We start from the raw sequence: 6000 nt of genomic DNA on the forward strand, positions 1-6000 counted from the left end.
ATAGAAAAAGTTTTAAAACCCCTGCTCTAGGGAAACCTCCATGTTCTGCATTTATTTTAAAAACCAAAGAGTAAATCACTTCACCCCAATCATAGTACTTGAGTACCACATCTTTCTGATCTGAATGTCTTTTTCTTTGCTGCTTTCTCTGTACTTACATGTGATTTACAAGATCAATTCTGTTTCTCAATTGTGTTGTTTGACTGTAACCTTTTAGTAGGTATATTCAGTGTGCAATGTGAAGATGACCTAAACAGTGTCTGTCTACTAGACACTGTCCATTAAGTTAATATTTAAGTGCTATTATGAGTGATAATTGCAGCGGTGATATTTTCCACTTCGGGAGTACATGCAACTTGAGCTCTAGCATCTCACTATGTGCCTTCAAAGGGCTGTGTTCAAATTGTATGCTCTTAGCCTGTTTTAAAAAAAACAAAAACCCTGATGTTTACTTTTATAGATCTGTAAATCTACCAGTTTATAATAAATGTCTTTTTCCTAATCTGGCTTGTGTAAATATTTTGTAGCTCAATAAGGATATGTAAAGGTGACAACTTCCCTTACTCCAGCATGTATGTGTATGTTAATGTCAAAATAAAAATAGCTGCTCAGAAAACAAGTATTAAGAACATTATTTGCATGCATAATTTGGAATTTTGGAGCATTATTTATGGCCTACACTACAGAATCAGTGGTTGTGGGACAATTAAGATATATGAGACTATGTAATTTCTTGTTGCTCTAGTTCCAGGCATTAACATGGATCAAAAGAGATGATTAAAACCAAGATTTGATGTTGCCTATGCTTGCAGATAGAACTATAGTTTACCCATCAGAGCCACTGAATGTGTAAGAGTTACTTGACATGGTTGATGCTCGTTATAACTCAATGCTTTATCCAGCAATCAAAGGATTAATACAAAACTTTTTCAGAGCTGCTGACTTAATTGTACAGGTAGCAGGGCTAAGCAGTGAGGAAGCAGCCAGAATTAAGAGTTCCTTTTTGAATCCCCAGTTCTTTGCATCACCTCTTCATTATCCCTTTTAAGGCCAATATTTCAGAGAGAAAAAAGTCCCACATTTGAACAGCTTTTGTCATCTATACCTCTAAACAATTTAAAAAGATTTAGTACTGACTGTTTTCCTATATACTAGGGAGGAGTTAGGGACTATGAATGTGATTCCTAATTCACTGACCATTTTATCATTCAGTTCTGAGACACAAATGCATGAACATTCAGGGCTGTTATGGGACAGACTCAGTCATGACTGCAGAAAAGGATACAAAATGTAGTGCCCACCTGTTTTATGGTGAAGTTGGAGATGATGGCAGGAAATGTTGTTTGTGTATTGATAGTTCTGCTATCTAGCATGAACTTGAATGTTTTGTGAGATGGGACTTGAATGTATGATGGAAAAAAATATCAGCTTTTCCTCAAACCAGTAAACAAATTAGTATGTATAAACATATCAGTATTAGGGCTGTTAATGAGCGTGATTAACGCATTAATCTGTGTTTGCATTATTTTTTTTTAACGAGCGTTAATCACTGCTGGTACTGGGGGAAAAGTGACTCTGCCCCACTCTCTGCTGTGTGCCTGGCTGTGCATGCTGGGGGAAAAGTGGCCTCTCTTCCTTACTGCTGCCAGGCTGCACGCACATGTGCGCAGGCACAGACACCCAGCCAGGCAGGATCCTGAGAGCAGACTTGGCAGCTGGATGCAGGTGAGTGTATGGGGGGTGGTAGTTGGAGGACCAGGTTTTGGGGACTGTCTAGACCAGGGGTGGCCAACCTGCAGCTCCGGAGCCACATGCAGCTCTTTAGAAATTAATATGCATCTCCTTGAATCTTTGCACAAGCACACAGTGACCAAATGGAAGCTGGTTACTATGTGCTTGTGCAAAGATTCAAGGAGACGCATATTAACTTCTGAAGAGCCGCATGTGGCTCTGGAGCCGCAGGTTGGCCACCCCTGGTCTAGGGTGTTTGTACGTGTGTGAGGGGGGGCAGGTGCCTGCTGGTACAGGGGGAAGCTATCTGGGCACTAGGGCTGCGGAAGGGCAGGGTGAGGTGCCTGCCCCTCTAACAGAGGAGTCAGGCGGGGAGGGGGGACCCTCTTTGAGGGCAGTGGGGAGCTCCATGGCCAGGCCAACAGCGCAGGGGCTGGTGCATGTGCTTGTGGCCTGAGTGCAGGGCTGGGGTGGCAGAGTGAGGGGCACCAGCAATTACAAATACATGATAGAATTAAATAATAGAAAAATTGGGATTCTATTGTTGTTTAACTGTGTGATTAATCACAATTACTTTTTTAATCTTGTGATTAATTGTGATTATGTTTTTTTTTAATCATTCTACTGCCTTAATAAATGACCCCAACCTTCTTACTGAGACAGCTGAGTGCTACAATCTCCTTTCCAATGTCTGGTCCTGACAATGCCACAGAATACAGCACCACATCTAGCATTTGCTTCATGAAATAGAAAATTGATCATAAATCTAAAGCAACTTCTTCATACCTGCTCCTGTAACATCCAAAGCATTCCTTCAGTTATGACTTTCAGAAGCCCTCTAGTGACCGTAGAAGTCTGCATCATGGAAACGCATCTGATTTCACGCTTGAAGTTATGTCACTGATGCGTTTGTGAAGCTACCAGCAGATGCCATGCACATAGTTTCCTACTTTTCCTTGTAAACTGGCTGAATTCTGGACCTTAGTGAAATGCATTTCTTTTTCTTATGTCTGTTTACATAATATTCTATATCTGACATTCTGCAGTTTGATGAATATTTTCTAGAACAGCTTAAGGAATGCCTTACATATATAGAAACAATCAAGCTGCAGTACACCTGGGCATTTTTCATCTGTAGATTTTACAAGATGGAGATAATTACTATCACTTTACAGTTGGAGAAACTGAAGCACAGAAATGGTAAGTAACTGTCTCCAAGACATCAGGATGTCAATGGCAAGCTTAAAAGCCTAGAATCATAGTATAGAGAAGTAGGGTTGGAAGGGACTTTTAGAGGCCATTTAGTCCAATCCCCTGCCTGAGGCAGGATTATCCCTATCTACAGCATCCCATACAAATCCATTGTCTAATCTCTTAGCCAAGTAAGGCCCAGAAGCATGTTAAATACCAAGTAAGGCCCAGAAGCATGTTAAATATCCATAGTCAAACACAGGTATAGCTATTCCGACATCATCCCTAACTCAATACCTGTCCAACCTCCTCTTGAACACCTCCAGTGATGGGGATTCAACTACTTCTTTAGTAGGTTATTCTATTCCACTGCTTCACCTGTTTTCCTGCAACTTCAAGCCATTGGTCCATGTCCTGCTTTGCAACAAGAGGGAAAAGGTGTTTTCTCTCTTTATGGTAACCCTTCAAGTTTTTTAAGACTGTTCTCATGTTTCCATCATGGGTCTGCTACCCCATTACTAAGGAGGAGAGGGTCAGGGAACTACAGGCTGTCTCCAGGACTCTACAGGGACTATTGGGAATTAAGAGGCTCTGAGAGAAGCAACCTGTTTGGTTCCCAGGCACTCATACTACAGCCATGGAGGCACCAAACATCTGGACTCAGTCTGGTCTTTGTATTCTGTCTCCTTGGCCTAAAGGGAGGATGGAAGGCCTGGGTGGCCTCCACTCCTCCAAAAAAAATTCCTGCCCAGGCATATGTATCAAAGGTCTGGGTGGCCCTCATGCATACACCGTGATCCAGGAGGACTGACAGTTGCCACAGAGAGAAGCAGTTGCTCTGCCCCAAGTGTGGGAAGCAAAATCAGAACCTGCAACACAGAGGCTGCAGGGGCTCCATGCCATTTCTAACAGGCCTGATGGGGAAAAAGCCAGACAGGTGACCCAAGGGCATGTAGCTAGAGCCTTATAAGGCCAAAACCCCTGGGTGAGGCCTCATTTTGGCCCTTGTAAGGCTTGGAGAAGGAACTCCAGACCACAGGGACTAAAGGAAGGCAGGCAGTGATCCTGCGTGGAAGCTAAGTAGTTTGTCTTGTATGTTTATCTGTATTAATGTGTAATGCCAAAAAACTGGGTTGTGGCTGTGGGGTTAGATGGAGATCATGGGGGCAACTGGGGAGGCACTGCCAATATATGGAGGAATTGAGATTGGTAAAAGATGATAAACTGGGAGGAGGCCCTAAGTCCAAAGTAGTGAGACAGAGAGAGAGGGGAGCGTGAAGCTTCTAGGAGACTGAGTGAGAAGCCCTGCTTGAGTGAGGGTGTAAGGATCAGAGCAGACTGTCAACTTGATGATGATCAGGGTGGCGCAGGCACCAAGGGCATTTTTACATGTGCTCAGGGGATGGGTGAGGGAGGGCTTTAAATAGAACGTCTCCGAGAGCCACTCTAATTAAAGTGTCCGTAGCATCTCGTGTATCAGTGTCCACATGCTTCAAAATGGTGCTTTATCTAAAGCTTGTTGAACAAGCTGTAGTTAAAGTGCCCCCGCCACCATTTTGAAGATTGGGGACACTGATTCACAAGATGCGGAGGCTGGCTGGAGCACACTAACATGCTGCAGTGGACTCAACTGAGTCTGCTCTGACGCACTGTAATTACAGCGCATTGGAGCAGCCTCCCAGCTCATGTACAGGCACCCCAAAGGCCTAACTCCAGTTTCTGAAGCCAACCTCATAATATATGGAGAAACTTGAACAGCAGTGATATGGCAGGTGAGAAACTGAGGCTAGTTCCAGAAAACAGGAGCAGGGATAGTGACCTAGTGTGAACACCCAGGGGTGCCATGAGCATCCCTGAGAGGTGCTAGGTGCTTTTACCGTTTAAGTACCTTTTCCACACTGAATATGCCTAGGTTTTTTTCAGCCTCTCCTGGTATGACTTGCCTTCCAAGTCCTTTATTATTATTGTCACCTGCCTCTGGACCCTCTCTAACTTCTTCACATCCTTTTTTGAAACTTGGAGCCCAGAAGCATACACAATACTCTAGATGGGGCCCAACCAGTGCAGAGCAGAAAGGTATTATGATATCCTGTGTCTTGTACTTAGTGCTTCTAATGTACCTGGACTTCAGCAAGGCTTTTGAGACGGTCCCACATGACCTTCTCATAAACAAACTGGAGAAAACTACTGTAAGATGGATAGGCAACTGGCTCAATTGGTGCAAGGAAAAGGTAATTTATAAATGGATCCATGTCAGAATGGCAGGAAGCTGAGTGGAGTCCTACGGGGGGATGGGTGACTGGTGCCACCTTACTCAGGGGGGGCATGTGCCCCCCCAGTGACCAGTCAGTGACTGGGGTGGGACCCCCCTGCAGCCATTTTCGCTCCTACCTGGATCCCCTGCCCACTGCCTAAGCAGTGAGCATAGCTGGTTAGGGGGTGCACCCCTGTGCACCCCCTATATGTCACCACTGACCAGGGCACCTAGTTTAAAGCCCTCCTTACTAGGTTGGCCAGATACCTCCAGTTCCGCTGAGATGGATCCCATCTCTTGATAGCAGCAGGACTTTGGTTTCTTTGCCCATGGATGGTGTTCTGCTGAGAAGAAATGAGATCCACCTGACAAGGGGGGTGGGGAAGTTTTTTTGTGCATGTGCTTGTTTTTTAGATCAACACTTTCTGGATGTGAAGGCTAAAATCAAATACCCTCTCTGTCCTCTAGACTAAATAATCCCAATTCTTCCCTTGCTAGTCATGTTTTACAGATCTCCAATCATTGCACTCCTCTGTACGTTCTGTAGTGTACCCACATCTTTCAGGAAACCATGGCAAATGTAGATGCAGTACTCCCTCATGCTAAACCAGGTGGAAGGATCACTTCCCACAACTTGCAGATGAGAAAACAAAGTTAAATGTCTCCCATGACAAAGAAGGTGAGGGCTGGAACGTTTTTATTTGTGTGCTCAGATGATTCATTTCCTATGGTGTTTTCCCAAGTGAATTCTTTGTTGCAGGTTCCCCTTCAGAGATGGACCTGCTGGAGCTGATAAATTATTTAAAAAGATATCAAAGTAGTTT

The sequence above is a fragment of the Gavialis gangeticus genome, unplaced genomic scaffold, assembly GCF_001723915.1.
Source record: "Gavialis gangeticus isolate Ggan-Ray unplaced genomic scaffold, GavGan_comp1, whole genome shotgun sequence".
Lineage (NCBI taxonomy): Eukaryota > Metazoa > Chordata > Crocodylia > Gavialidae > Gavialis > Gavialis gangeticus.